Source organism: Lepidochelys olivacea (assembly GCF_965140295.1).
Source record: "Lepidochelys olivacea isolate rLepOli2 genome assembly, chromosome: 10".
Taxonomy (NCBI): Eukaryota; Metazoa; Chordata; order Testudines; family Cheloniidae; genus Lepidochelys; species Lepidochelys olivacea.
The window spans coordinates 50,564,676-50,580,930 of NC_140420.1; the positions used below are offsets into that span (position 1 = coordinate 50,564,676).

The following is a 16,255-nucleotide window of genomic DNA, read 5'->3' on the forward strand; positions in this document are numbered from 1 at the left end:
TGCAGCAGCCATAGACCTGAGGCTGGGAAGGATGGCACTCTCTCCCCAGCAGCTGCAGCCCTGGAGCTGGGGAAAGTTGCCTCTTTCTCTGGCTGCCGCAGCCCTTCACATCCCAAATTTCTCCCATCCTCTCTTCTCACTCCACAGCCCCCTCCCACCTACCACCTATTCCCCCCAAGGCCACCACTTCACCTTACATGTGTGTCTTCTCCAGGGTTCAGGCAACTAATTAGTGGAGCCATGCCTGCGCAGCTCCACTAATTAGGTGTGTGGCCCTTCATTCTCTTGTGTGTGACCTCCCACGCATGCACCTTAGCAAGAACTATCTGCGGACCACCTGAAGGGAGCTTGTGGACCACTGGTGGTCCACGGACCACAGTTTGAGACCCTCCGCACTAATTAGAATCTAGAAACAAAACCCAAAGCCATGCAAAAAGTCAGTACCAGAGTTGGGATTAGAACTATTGTGTTCCTGGCTCCCTGCCCATGCCAATCTGCTACACCAGTGGTTTTCAACCTGTGGTCCATGGACCCCCTAGGGGTTTGCAGACTATATTGAAAGGTTCTGTGAACGATTCTTGTTACCATAGAACAGTGGTTTTCAACTGAGGCTATGCCTAAGATTTCCAAAGTGGTCCACACCTCCATTAAAAATTTTTTTGGGGTCTGCAAATTAAAAAAGGTTGAAAACCACTGTGCTATACCATGCTGCCTCCTAAGAAAAAGCGAAACCTGCAGTCTCAGTATATTCCTTACTGGGAGTATATATGAAATCTTCTGTTCACCAAAACGACTAAGTAATTTTGTTTTAAAGACTTGTTTCAATTACAAAAATAAGGAACAGCAAAATCAATAAAATGTCTCCAATAAAACAAGGATACATGCACAGAATTAAAGTTATACTGGCCTGAAATCAGGAACTTGCTACAGTAGGTCCTGGCATACTGCCAACAACGTACTGTTAGATCAAGCGTTCAGTGACAGTTTTAAGTCTGATATCTTGCGATCATTCCTGTCTATTCTTTACAGTTCATGAGATACGAGTCCTTTAAAAAAAACACATGATTCCAATTATTTGCACCAGCCCTCACTCTCAACAAACAAGCATACTTAATTCAGACATGATTTTAGCAACTGACAGCTCAGGAACTCATGTTTTATACCCTTTGAAAAACCGGGGATTCCAGGCTTTCATTTGTTTCCAGTAATAGCTGTCAGAGATCTCAGCTGCTAGAACTATGACAGGATTAAATGGAGGAAAGTGCAAGAGGAACAAGCAAAATTATATGATTTTTAAGATTTCAATAGCTAATCTCTCTGGGCTAGAAAAATTGGGGCACACTTTTATTATTTATACAGCACACAAAAATGTGCTAGGTACTTTACAGAGCAATTTCTTTTAAATGACCTAGGCCCTGCTCCAAAGAGCTCACAATCTAATTTTAGACAAAGGTTTCAGCAATATGATGACATAGTTACTCAAGTTTGGAAAATCTGTACATCTTGATAGTTCCATTAAATTATTATATATTTATAAGATAGCGCACCTTGTGTGAATGACACTGAAGATATGGTGAAGAATTTGAAGGAGGAGCAATTGATGGCATGGGAAATAAAGAACAGGTATGAGTTTTTTTTCAGGACCCATCAATTTTGTCAAGAATTGGACTTAGACCCTCAATTGTACAGAAAAGGTTTTTCTGGCAGGTATGCCTTTTTAAATGAACACAAACTTTCTTTAATAATCCAGTGACATGGACACACCATCCCCCTACACATAGAAAATGCCATGCCATTGTTGTCAGAGGAATAGATGGCAGCAGTGTCCACAGGACTGGGAATGGGATTTGCCAAATTCAAGGAGGCCAAGGACAGGGTTGCCAACTTTCTAACTGCACAAAACTGAATACCCTTGCCCCACCCCTTTCCCGAGGCCCCACCCTTCCCCTGCCACTTTTCTGAGGTCCCGTCCCCACTCACTCCAGCCCCCTCCCTCCGTCGCTCGCTCTCCCACACCCTCACTCACTTTCACTGGGCTGGGGAAGAGAGTTGGGGTGTGGGAAGGGGGGAGGGCTCCAGCTGGGGGTGCAGGCTTTGGGGTGGAGCTGGGTATGAGGGGTTTGGGGTACAGGAGGGGGCTACAGACTGGGGCCAAGGGATTTGGTGTACAGAAGCAGTCTCAGGGCTGGGACAGGGGGTTGGAGTGCGGAGGGGGTGCGGGCTCCAGGAGGGAGTTTGGGTGTGGGAGGGGGCTCAGGGCTGGGTTAGGGGATGCAGGTGCAGGAGGAGGTTGTGGGGTGCAGGCTCTGGGATGGAGTTTGGGTGCAGGAGGGGGCTCAGGGCTGTGGTAGAGAGTGCTGGGTGGGGGTGGGGGTGCGGGCTCTGGGAGGGAGTTTGGGTACGGGACGGGATTCCGACAGGAGTTTGGAGCAGGAGTTTGGGGTGCGGGTGGGGGTGCAGGGTCTGGGAGGAAGTTAGTGTGAGGGAGGTGGTTCCAACCTGGGGCTGGGAGATGGGATGCTGGTGGGGGTTCGCAATCTGGCAGGGAGTTAGGGTGCAGGAAGGGGTTCCGACCTGGGGTAGGGGGTTGGGGTGCAGGTGGAGGTCTGGGGTCTGGAAGGGAGTTAGAGTGCGGGAGGGGGTTCTGACCTGCGGCAGGGGGTTGGGGTGCGGGAGGGGGTTTGGGCTCTGGCCGTGTGGCACTTACCTCAGGCAGCTCCTTGTTGATGGCACAGCGGGGCTAAGGCAGGCTCCCTGCCTGCCTTAGCTCCATGCTGCTCCCAGAAGCAGCTAGATGGAGGTACGGCCAGGCAGCTCTGCACGGGTGTGTGCTGCCTGCATGTGCAGGCACCGCCCCCGCAGCTCTCATTAGCTGCGCTTCCTGGCCAATGGGAGCTGAGGAGCTGGCGCAGGGGCAGCAGGCAAAGCTTCACTGATTGCCCCGCGCCTAGGGGTCAGACATGGCGGCTGCTACCGGGGAGCTATGCAGAGCCAGGGCAGGCAGGGAGCCTGCCTTAGCCCCACTGTGCTGCTGACTGGACTTTTAATGGTCGGTCAGTGGTGCTGACCAGAGCCGCCAGTGTCTCTTTTTGACCGGGTGTTCCAGTCAAAAACCAGATGCTTGGCAACCCTAGCCAAGGCCCATCAGGAAAAGTCAACACAACTGGTCCTTTCTGAACAGCCAAATGCTTTCAACCTCTGAAGGGATTTTGAGGCTACAGAACAGTTAGTTCAAGCTCTAGCAGCATTCACATACAATTATTTTGCTACTACTTCACATGCTGGTTTGTGGATAGGATATGGAGCATGACTCTGTGGTGCTGAGGCCAGCTCAAACCACCTTGAGCCTTGACATGCCTCATTTCAAGAGCCCTGAGGAACTCCTGTGCTATATGTGATTATGATGTATGTCACACTGGAAGCATGCCACTCAGGCTGTTCTCACCCACATAAGCTGTTGCCTGACTCATTTTGTAGCAAGTTACTACAAGTGCCTCCCTTCATTCTGCAGAAAGGAGGATATTGTATGGGCCATACAAATGTGAGAAGCTACACAGATCTGTTTTTCCTGTCTGTTTTAACTTGATTGTTGCTTTGCTAAAGGAAAAGAAATGGTCCAAAACACAATCAGTCATATTGATTGTCAAAGGCTTTCATTCTTAGGGTAAGAAAATGTGGCATTCTAAAATATATTCCTGACAAGGGGATAAACTCTGCTCTCTCTCATACCAGGAGACAGTGGAGTTATTGAACTTACATCAGAGCATGTAAGAGCAGAATATGGCCATAAGGCTAAAGCTTTAAGCCGCTGTCGTGCCCTTCCCAGAGCACTATCATCACTAGATGGTGTGTATGACTTTTAAAGTAAAAACATAGCTGAACAAGTCAAATTATCTGTTTGTTTAACTTTGGAGCTCAAGAACTAACTTTTTCCAGATACTGAAAAATAGTGACTAAGACTACAGATTCTGCATCCTTCAACACATGGTAGGATTACTCAAGAATCCAAAGATACACTCAGTGGCTGACAGACCAGAGAACTAACCAATGAAAGTTCAAGAGGTGGATTCTGTTGTCCAGAAGTTCTCAAACTGGGGTCTCAAACTGGGGACTGCTGATAGGCCTCTGAGAGCTGGTTGGTCACAAAATGCTGGCTTCTCTGATTTCCCCTGCAACAACTGACTGACTGACTAACACTCACTCTCTCTCACACATACAGACACACTTTTAATGTTACTTCTCCACATAAGCATTTGCTGTAGTTACCACAAAGATGTCATACAATCATGAATGGTAGAGAAGTGGTCCACAAGACAATGTTTTCAAAATAAGAACTTACACTGTAAATGAGTTTGAGTACCCCTGGCAGGGCTGACTTTGATGGGCATTTTGCAGGCTTGAATACTGCAGGATCAAGACTCAGATCTTCTAGTATGGGCTTTCTCAAATACTTCTATGTGAAAATTCCATCTATACTGCACACAATCATTTAAAATAAAACAAATATCCCTTTTCCCATACTAGCTGTAATAGTGTAGCCATCTCAGACGTGTACATTTTATAATGTTAGTGTTGAGATTTACACTAAGTAATCCAAATGGAACATAAGAATGACCATACTGGGTCAGACCAATGGTCCATCTAGCCCAGTATCCTGCCTTCTGTCAGTGGCCAGTACCTGATGCTTCTGAGGGACTGAACACGACAGGACAATTAACAAGTGATCTGTCCCCTGTCATCCAGTCCCAGCTTCTAGCAGTCAAATAAAGTAAAAAGTCTGTGAAGAAAATGTGTGCTACAATTTACTGGACAACCAGTTGCACAGCATTACTATCTATTACTAGATTTTTAGTTATTAGGTGCTTATTTCTAATAAAGGGCCTCTGAGCATTAACCAAAATACAACTGAAAACAATAATTATCAAAAAGGCAACATGGGCCAGTGCATAAATCCTAGAACTGGTTTAAGTGTATATACACACACATACACACCAAAAACAAAAACCACAGAGACAAAATCTAAAAAGAGGGATAAAAATGTCACCAGTCTCCTTGAATATGCCACAGGTCAACTCTAATACAAGGCCACTACTAACTTCCAGACCCTCCTTTTATTTTGAGATTATATTATGGGATGATTGGCAGTTCAAATACCACCAACCTAAATGCCATGACAGGAGACTAGGTCAGCAGGTGGCTTCATATCATAAATTTGATTAGCCCTTGCCATACATTTCCTCCCTTGCTTATTTCATAATGATCCCTGTGAGCAGATGGGTGGTTCCTTCAGTAATGAATGGGAAGGATCTCTTAGCAAGGGTATGATGAAACAGTAATTTAAAGTTAAGCCATCAGTCAAGTCTTGTTGCCCAAGATAGAGAGGAAGAAAAAATAGTGTATAAGGGTCATATACTGAACCTGATCATCATTATGAATCAGCTTATTTTCTGTGATGGCGAATCCCTTCTTTCCCCTTCCTCTATTCAAGGCAAAGCAAGGTTACCAAGCCCAACTCCCACAAAGTCAATCCAACCCCTCTAAATACACAATATTTACCTGAAATAAAGCCCATCTGTCCTGACATTCCCATTGCTTGGAATGCACAAAGTGTCTGGAGGAGAGCAGCTTTATTTCTGCCAAGGTCAGCAGAGGTGATCAGGCTTTTGTTGGTGATTTCTGCACATGACAGTGAAAACCTGGAGTTTGGACTCTCAGAGTTTCCTTGGGAGATCAATCATTCTGACATCTGGGTCTACTCCATTTTTTCCTCCCCTCTGCTAGAGAAAGCAAAGAAGAGATTTTGGACCTTGGTCTTCTGCACCTCATTTCTCTCTGCTAAAGGCAAAGGGCTGTCTGATTAGACCAGTACATGATTTCCTTTACATTCTTTCCAATTCCAGAAAAGACAGATGAAATAGCCTCATATTTACTACATTAATATAATTATTTTTTTTTTTTACTTTTCTTTTGGATCAACTGTACTGTATTGTTTTGTCTTGTTTCTTCCCTATAGCCTAGGAGAGTCACATCCATAATTAGGGTGACCAGGGACTGGAGTACCTCCTTCAGAAAGATATTCTTCCTGCACCAACAGATCACCACTGGGACAAGTCCACTATTCTCCTGGCAATAATATTTTTTAATCCAGGTCACAGTATTTTGTCTGTGGACTCTCAATTTTTCAAGTGAGCATGAATGTTCACCCACAGGACTAGGTCTAGTCAGGATGCTCAACACCCTCATGCTCTGACATACTAGAATGGTCTCTTTTAGATGGAATTCTGTTGTCAGGAACTTGTATTGTATTCCACATACACCCACTCATATCTGTTATTGCTCCAAAATGGGAGCTTTTGGAGAGCACTGAGGGAGTGATTTCCTTACTTCACCATCAGCTCTACTAGCTGAAAAGGTTTCTGAGATCCTGGATACTGCTGAATTTGTTCTCTTTGCTGATCTACTTTTTGGCAGCTATTTATGGTAGATTCCTTTATGTATGATAAATGCTACAATCATCACTTCTCCTAGGGGAAATGTAAAAGTGCTGATCCCAGCCCAAATGGGTATATAGTTTGCACTGAAAATGTAACTCCTCTACTGCAAGGCGGAGAGTTCTTTGGTGGTCTGAGAAACCAGGGATATGGAAAAACACGTTATTAATTATTATTATTAATTATTATTATTAATTGGTATCACTGTAGCTAGTTACAGACCAATTTAATGTGCGAGGCCAGAATTTTTTTCATTCTTCAAATATTCTCAGTTCCACCACTCTATTGTTTCTTCTTTAAGGCATAAGTGCTAGGAAAGAGAAAATTAGCAGCCGGACTTTTAGGTAGAGTGAAATCTGGAGAAGAGAGACGGCATTAAAAGAAGAAAAATGATTTCCCGCCCCCTGCAAATTCTGACTCTGCCAGATGGACAAGTCCAGAGCAGGAACCCATATATCTGGAATAGCTGCAAGCCAAACCCAGAACTGCTATATTTTTGTCAGACTGGGAAAAACTATCAGCCACTAATGAGACTCTACTACAGTTAATAATTTACCATTCAATAGCAGCTTCCATCTTAGAATCTCAATGCACTTTACAAACAAATGAAGTAAGCCTCACATCCCTGTGTGACACAGATGCTATCTCCCTTGTACAGATGGGGAAACTGAGATACAGAGAGGTTGAGCGAAATGCCTGTGGTCACTCAGGAAGTATGTGGCAAGGCCATAAATATAACTTAGGCTTCGTCTACAATGCAGTTTCATTATTAAAACTTTTGTCGCTCAGGGGTGTGAAGAAAACACCCCCCTGAACAACAAAAGTTTTAACCAAAAAAAGTGCCGATGTGGACAGCGCTTCGTCAGCGGGAGACGCTCTCCTGACAACGAAGCTACCGCCCCTCATTGGGGGTGATTTTATTTTGTGCCGTTGCAGCTATGCCATTGTAAGATGCATAGTGTAGAATAGCCTTAGATTTCTTAACTCCCACTCCTGTGCCTTAATCATAAGCTTATTCTACCTTTAGTTTGGAAAACGGAATAGTGTAAATATCCCCAAACATTACCATTTTTCTTCATTTCTCTTTAATTTGTGTTTAAACAGAGCTTATATAATATTAAGTGTTGCTGCATACACTCACAAAACGAAATTCAATGAAACTGAAATATCTTGTTTCAGAGTAGCAGCCGTGTTAGTCTGTATTCGCAAAAAGAAAAGGAGTACTTGTGGCACCTTAGAGACTAACAAATTTATTTGAGCATAAGCTTTCGTGAGCTACAGCTCACTTCATCGGATGCATTCTATCCGATGAAGTGAGCTGTAGCTTACGAAAGCTTATGCTCAAATAAATTGGTTAGTCTCCAAGGTGCCACAAGTACTCCTTTTTCTGAAATATCTTGGAAACTTTTTGAACTGCTAGTACCATACAGCAAGTGGAAGTGTGACACAGTGCATAATACCCACTGTCTTCACTGCTGTAAATATTTCACTGAACACAGCTCCCTTCATTTCTTATATCAATCAGGTAACAAGAGATTCAGCCATTTCACACCTAGGCTCTAATGAAAATGTTGCTGTTTCCTGCTTGATAGAGACCAATCATTCAATGAATGATCAAGCTGTTGCATGAGTTCTGAATGACTACAGCATGTCATTTGATAATGTGGTATCTTCTGACCCAGACAGAGCTGCCTACAATATATAATTAAAGGTTTCAGATACACTATGTTTGCTCCTGCCAAATGCTGTTCACGCAATATGCTCTGTGCATGCAATGAAAGCAATAGCAAAACATTCTATTTCATTGAAACAGCTTTGATAAACTGTTTCAATGAAACTACTGTATAGCACCAAGATCAGATGTCCAGAGTCCTTCCAGAGGAACAAAATACCACTAAATCAGATGTTTCTCTGCAGTACCTAATTCTTAATTAACAAGAGCTGTATTTTTGTTCCTGGCCCTTTGTTTCTTTTAAACATTATTATTAATAATCACTTAAATTATGGTATTTCCCCAATAAGGATCAGTGCATTAGGCACTGTACAAACAGAAGAGACAGATCCTGCTCCAGACAGCTTACAATCTAAAAGATAAATATACTTCAATGTGAATTTTAGAGCCTGTGAAAGGCATAGACGGATGGAAGGTGCTGAGAGTGAAATCTTCTATTTATCTACAAAACAGTCAATAGTGCAAGTGCAAGCTTCCAGGCTAGTATGGGTCAGTGCTTCAACCCTGATCTGGACGTACCAACTTCAAGTGCAAGATGAAAGCTCATTCTGCATATGGCCCATTAAATCCACACTCTCTCCACTGAGGCTGTCAATAAGGAAGCCATTGTTGTACGCAGTGTTGTTGTAGCCATGTCCATCCCAGGATATTAGAGAGACAAGGTGGGTGAAGTACTATCTTTCACTGGACCAACTTCTGTTGGTGAAAGCTTATTTCTCTCAATAAACAGAAGTCGGTCCAATAAAAGATATAACCTCACCCACCTTGTCTCTCTAATAAGCATGCCAACTTAGGCGGTGTTTTTTGGAGCAGGATGTGGATACCTACTCACTTGGAAAACATCCCAATTCATTTAAGCCGTCAAAGAGCCATCAGATACGAACTAATTCATTCACTATCAACCATTGCCTTTTATTTCTAAATTTGTCACTTGAACAATACCTGAATCTTCTTCCTCTGTCTAGTTAACTTTATCCAATGCTTCCAAAATTAAGTGGGGGAAAAAAAGTGGTATTGTTTTATGTTTTTAAGTGAATTATTCCCCTGCAATCTTACAGGAAATCTAAATAATGTTGTGCTAATGACATGAGAATCAAAAAGTGGCAACCAGACTGGTTTCGATGTTCAAAGTGAAGCTTAAAGGACTCAGTCAAAATGAAGTCAACCCAATTTTTTAAAAAGTGACAATAAGTACTGTGTACGGCAGGGGTGGGCAAACTATGGCTCGGGGGCCGCATCTGCCCCTTCGGATGTTTTAATCTGGCCCTCGAGCTTCCACCAGGGAGTGGGGTCTGGGGCTTGCCCCGCTCCGGTGCTCCAGGCGGGGGCTTGCCCTGCTCCACGCATGCTGTGGCTCCACGCGGCTCACGGAAGCAGCGGCACGTCCCTCCTCAAGCTCCTATGAGTATGGGCAGCCACGGGGCTCCGCACGCTGCCCCCACCTCAAGCGCCACTCCCAAAGCTCCCATTGAAACCACGGCCAATGGGAGCTGCAGGGGTGGCGACTGCAGACAAGGCAGCATGCTGAGCCGCTTGGCTGCACCTCTGCATAGGAGCTGGAGGGGAGACATGCTGCTGCTGCTGCGAGCTGCTTGAGGTAAGTGTCGCCTGGAGCCTGCACCCCTGACCACCTTGTGCATCCCAACCCCCTGACCCAGCCCTGATCCCCCTCCTTCCCTCCAAACCCTTTGGTCCCAGTTGGGAGCACCCTTCTGCATCCCCAATCCCTTATCCCCAGCCCCAGCCCTCACCCCCCCACCCCAACTCCCAATTTCATGAGCATTCATGGCCCACCATACAATTTCCATATCCAGATGTGGTCCTCGGGACAAAAAGTTTGCCCACCCCTGGGCTAAACTAACTACCCTTTACCCAACAAACATTGCCCTAAAGTTGCAATCATGTGAATAAAAAAGAAAAAGAACTCAAAACTGTCAGGTGGTAGATTAGAAAGGATCTGCTTTGTCCTGCCTCCTTTTATAAAAAGTCCTGGGCCATATGCCAGCCCACCCCAGAACTTCTGAGAGGTACTAAGATTGGCCAATGCAATCCCTCCTTACAAAAGTTGAAAACACTGGTCCACTGCCCCGGAAGTAGAGTTGGCTCTCAGGAGAAGCCACAACAATCTAATACCACCTGTTGTAATCCATGCAACTATAGTGAACTATAAACAAACATCTGAGTAAAAATAAACTTATAAGAAATTACCTGTTCGCATATTATTCTGACAACAATTTTTATTCTTGGTTAGAGGCTAGTTTTCTAAAACAGCACCTAAAGACAAAAAATTAAATTTAGCATTTTGATCATATTGTATTTTGCCTGAGTAAATAGCTATATGGATGTATTTTCATTTATGCTGCAGACCAAGAAGTTTCTCTACTGTAGATAGAAATATTCTGTTATACTATATGTAAACTCAATTAATTTTAAAACTAATGGCAAACATTCATACGTACAGTCAAATTCATAAACCTTTATGGCACAGTGCTACTGATAAAGCAGATACACCTGCAGACTGGTTTGAATAATGAAAATATTGAAAAATAGTTCTACAGAGGAATTCCGCCTCGAAGAGAATGTAGTCATGCAGGACTTATAGTGCTTGATGCTTTTAGAAAATCTACATTGTTACCTACATTGTTGCTTTATAAATTCCAGTGCACATTATAAAGCCAGTCATGATTCTGAAGTCAAATTAAGTTTTGCTGCAGGATTGGGTCCCACTTTTGCCATTCACTGGTATGTGAAATTTACTGTCTCAAAATTCTTGGTTTTTTTGTTTGTTTATTTTCTATTTTGTCTGATTGTAAAATTAAATTAGAAGCTGAGAGTTTAATAAAATTCAAAAAAGTACTAGTTATATATGGATTACAGAGGATAATTTTTTTTATAAGGGATATAAATTCTTCTACTTCAGGACACAAACCAACCACTACCAGAGACAGCTTGGAAAAAACTTCCCTTTTGGGAAGTTTATTCCATAATTGTCCACTGTAGCATTTCCTGTAACTTATTCTAAAACATCTGGTTGTGGCCACGGTCAGAGAGGTTATTAATCAGATGGATCGTGGAATTGGACTGGTCTGGTACAGCAATTCCTATTTTCTAAAGTTTCCTATTTCTGAATTTATTTTGTTTTAATTCACATATAATTCACTGTATAGTAAACCACTAAAAATAGAACATATAAGAATAAATTAATTGTGGCAGCATATAGCCACAGGTTAGGAGAAATATGGAGAAGTACCACCGCCAGTAAGAGCACAATGCCACCAGAGGACAATAGCCACTACATCACCTTTAAAGAACTCCTTGGTTTGAGCCTGGAGCACCCTCTTGTACCCCCAACCTCACATCCCCAGCCCCACCCCAGAGTCTGTACCCCCAGCCGGAATCCCAGCTCCCCTGGCACCCCAACCCTCTGCCCCAGCCTGGAGTCCCCCCCCCCGCACCCTGAATTCCTAATTTCTGCCCCCACCTCAGAGCCCACACCCCCCAGCCAGAGCCCTCACCCACTCCCTCACTCCAACCCCCAATTTTGTGAGCGTTCATGGCCTGCCATACAATTTCCATACCCAGATGTGACTCTCAGGCTAAAAAGTTTGCCCACCGCTGGTGTATGACCTACACATTCTGCATCTGCATCTGAGGAAGTGAGCTGTAGCTCACGAAAGCTTATGCTCTAATAAATTGGTTAGTCTCTAAGGTGCCACTAGTACTCCTTTTCTTTTTGCGAATACAGACTAACACGGCTGCTACTCTGAAACATTCTAATAGGAGATCAGGGCCCCACTGTCATTGGCACTGAACTCACATATAACAAGATAGTCCCTGCTCCAAAGACCAAGGTAGTTTCAGGTAATATACATGCTTCTTATTCCCCCTACCAACTTTGTTGTTTTACAATTACATTTTCTTATTTCAATTTTTTTTCTCCCCCATGCTGCTGTGTGAAAGATCCAAACTAATGACAGGGGGAAATAGGCAGTACACACAGGGCTAGCTGTAAAACACTCAGAGTAAACAAACTGAAAAGGTAGATACAATTTCTTTGACCTTTTAGCTGTATTAATCTTAAGTGTTACTTGTAGGTTAGACGAATCCATGCAAAATTGTGATTTTTTAAAAATATACTTATTTTGGTATCTCTCTGAACCAACGAAATACATAATAGAAAGTTATACTGTTAACATTATTTCAGTTTTTAATAACTTGAAGCCCTATTATGGCAAAGGAGTCTACAAAGACAGACCCTTACACTCATATGTTGACCCACAGGAGGCAATGCTACTTGATTTTGTAGGACCTGGTCATTAACACATAGTAACAAATATGATTATTTTAATGTCTCTTTATATAATGTGGGGTTATATATATATATTTTATATGTGGGGTTTTAGTCTAGAGCTGTGAGATATATATAAATATATATAGATAGATAGATATATGTATATATATATATATATCTCACAGCTCTAGACTAAAACCCCACATGTAAAAAAGAAGCATTTTAAAAAGCTGTTTGTTTAAAATTATCAGATAAAACAATAAAAATAGAACGTATTTAGGATGTTTGGTTTTGCACTTAAGCAAAAATTTGAGAAGTGGGTTTGTGCTATGGAGCAAAAATATAAAGACTGACTTACTAATTAGATGTACAGTATTATCTGCATATCTAAGGTAAGATACCTATCACCATACACATTGTTCCAACAAAAAATATTTTAGACTTTAACCCAAAATGGCAAAGATTGCCTCTTATCTATGTTTGTACAGCACACACCACAATGGGGCCCCCAATCCTTATTGCCTTTGAACATTACCATAATACAGATGTTACTAACATAGGAGTTTGAGGATCCACAAATAGGGATCTGTTTTGTTAACCCTTTGTGAACAACTCCCATTCACGGGAAAGAATAAACACTTGAAGAGCAACTGAAGTCAATGCAAGTTTTTCCTGAATAAGAAATGTACGACGGGTTCCTGCATGAGGAGTGCATGATAAGTGCATATATATAGCAACCAGATGGACACTGCAGTGCCATATGCTCCCCTCCACTGCAAGGTAGGGAAGTGAACAAAGATAAATTAAACTGGGTGGAAAAGAAAGAAAAGTGGGGGATGACAGAGCAGGGAGGATGATGCATCTGCAGCATGCTGCCCCCCATACCAGGAGCCTATATAAACTCCTCTGCCCCTGCTTGCTGTAACTTGGGACATGGAGCTCAGGGTAGGGAGGGCAATGCCAAGGTGGCGCTAGAGAACCACAGCTCTCTTCACAGCATAATCCTTGCTAGGCAGGTTGATGTCTTGTAAAATTAAATTAATGTTACACCTAGCATGATTAACTTCCTGAAAAACCCTTTTGAGAAAGGGTGGGTATCACACAAGCATGGGTTAAAGAATCAATAGCATCATGGCTCTTGAGGAGGGGGGAAGCGTGTGGAGAAAGACAGCACTACAGAGGGACAGCTCTCAGCCCTCTTGAGGCTTTGGAACTTCCTTTTCCCATGGATCACAGAGCCCTTAGAGATCATGTGAACTCCGCAGTCTCCTTTGAATCTCTTCTTGCCAAGGGGAACTTGTGTCAGATACTCTTAAGTGAACCTTGGAGCTTTCTAAGCCCCGTTGTCCCAACTGGAAGATACGATATGGTCACATATTATAATGACTCCAAGGAGTATTTGCCCTTTTGAGTTTTTTTTTTTATGACTAACACCTTTAAAAGATAAACATTTCTATTTATGTAGTTTACTATCTGTTTCCCTGCTCAAAAATCCTACTTATTTAAAAATAATCAGTGAACAATCAAATTACTTAGAATGTGAGTGGGCAGAAAGGATAGAGAGAAAAATCTGATGAATAATAGTTACAAGTGCATATTTTAAAGGTTCTTTTATTTATGGATCAACTGTGTAAGTGAACATGAGTACCTTGGGCTGTCTCCTATTTCTACTTAAAAAAAGCTGTTTTCCAAACCTACTAATTTTATCTTTCCAAACAAGAATGTGATAATTTATTGGAAGGGGCCTGTAAATTCCACTAGCTTATTAAATACTGAGAAAAGTCATGGGTTGTTTACTGACTGATGCACATCACATGCCCAGTGATCATACCTTGGCAGTTTGCTAATGTAAATTATTACAGCTAAGAGCTCATGAGCTAACTAAAAAACTTTTTAGAATTCAGTTTTTGCAATAAGAAGGTCTAAGGCTTCATATGGAAAATGTAAATCAGTACAGAGGTATACCTTCGGCTAGGAGGGCTGATAGTTCAGATGGTGGATTTCCCACCAGAAATTATATGATGGACTTGGACAAATGAACACATTAGGTGAAATCCTGACCCCAATGATGTCAGTGGGAATTTTGCCATCAGCTTCAATGGGTATGTCTACACTGCAGTTAAACACCTGTGGCTGGTCCATGTCACCTGACTCAGGCTACGGGGTTTAGGCAGTAGGGCTATAAAATTGCAGAGTAGACATTCAGACTCTGGGACACCATGAGGGGAGAGCCCTCAGAGCACAAATCAGCTGGCACAGGCCAGCTGCAGGGCGTTTAATTGCAGCATAGACATACCCATTGAAGCCAATAGCAAAACTCCCACTGACTTCAATAGGGTCAGGATTTTACCCTTTATGTTTGGGAATTCTCATTTTTAATTATATGGGGAAGCTGGCAGTGACCCCTGCATTTAAGTTTCCTAGCACTTTCCATTATAAAAGTTTCCTGCGACTTTTTTTTTCTTGAGAAGCTCTGACACGCCCATTTAGGGTGACCAGACAGCAAGTGTGAAAAATCGGGACAGGGGTGGGGGGTAATAGCAGCCTATACAAGAAAAAGACCCAAAAATCGGGACTGTCCCTATAAAATCGGGACATCTGGTCACCCCACCCCCTTGTTTACAAAAGGCCGTTGAAATTCAACAGGGAAATAGCCCTTTAGCTATAAAAGTGTCCTTTCTTTGTCCTGTGACATTTCATGCAGATTTAGCTAAGATATATATTGTTAAAAATGGTCATCTCTCATCCCTTGCTTGCATGGCTCAGGAAAAATCTGGCAGCCTGCCAAAATAACAAGTGATATGAACATTCTAAAGTCAGGTTCATGACACTGATAAAGCATCAGCATCAGCACACACTGCAGCAGGAAAGCCTAGGAGCTTCTAGGGCATTAGAGGAGGAGGGTTGAGGGCAGAGAGCCAGGCCAGGCTCTCCCCAACACCACTCCCCTGGATCAAAAATATGTTCCTAGTGGTCCACCCCCTATCTGGGTACAGCACATAGGGCAGGAGCTCCCACAATTCCAGGAGAGGAGAGAGTGAGAAAGGTGGGTTGGGAGGATCCTCCTTACAACCTTCAGAGCCAGCACTTGGCTCCCATAGCCTAACCCTCAACTCTTAGACAACTGCCTTCTCCTTCTGTAGCTCAAGTAGCAGAGGTTAGTGCTGCAGGTTTAAGGTTAAAATCCTGCTGTTAATATTTCATTGGGGAATTGTAGAGTTGCACATAGAAGAATGTTTTCTCTTTTCTGTTGTTTAGAATTTCTGAGGTTTTTATACGTTACAAGACTGTTATTTTGACTGAAAAGTCATGTTCTTGAAAGTTAGGAAATTCCAGATTAAAGGTTGCCCGTGCATCTTTAAATCTGCCTTATTCAGGTGCACTATGATACAGTATTTAATTTCGATTACCATTTTTTCCACAGGACCCCCTGCCTCATTCAGTGTAAAGGATGTACACACAAGGGGGTGAATTACATTTGCACAGACAATCTTAATCTGGCATTTCCTAATTTTTGAGTGCTTGACTTCACAACCTAAAGTTCCTTTAACATAGTTTTTTAATGTAATTATATTTGTATATAGTGCCATAGATGTACATGGTACTTTATAAAGCAAGGAAAAACATGGTACCGGCCCTGAAAAGCTCACAATCTAAATGATCATAGTAGCACAGGATGAGGGAAAAGATAAAATGGAAGTGGGACAGAGGGAGAAATTTGTACAGTGGAAACATTACATT

The 16,255-nt window shown here is 42.7% G+C and overlaps 1 protein-coding gene across 4 annotated transcripts in view; it reads right to left on the bottom strand.

The window, feature by feature from the left end:
- Positions 1-16,255, bottom strand: part of TMEM266 (transmembrane protein 266) — a 123,919-nt gene that overhangs the window by 98,706 nt on the left and 8,958 nt on the right. The window contains exons 2-3 of one of the 4 annotated variants that reach the window (XM_084640421.1): positions 10,432-10,497; positions 5,557-5,777 (exon numbers count right to left, since the gene is read on the bottom strand). The exons of 1 other annotated variant lie outside the window; for it this stretch is intronic. The gene's annotated coding sequence lies outside the window, so the exon portion shown is untranslated. The remainder of the gene's footprint in view (positions 1-5,556; positions 5,778-10,431; positions 10,498-16,255) is intronic. 2 more of the 4 variants (XM_084640424.1, XM_084640423.1) reach the window with 2 other exon arrangements.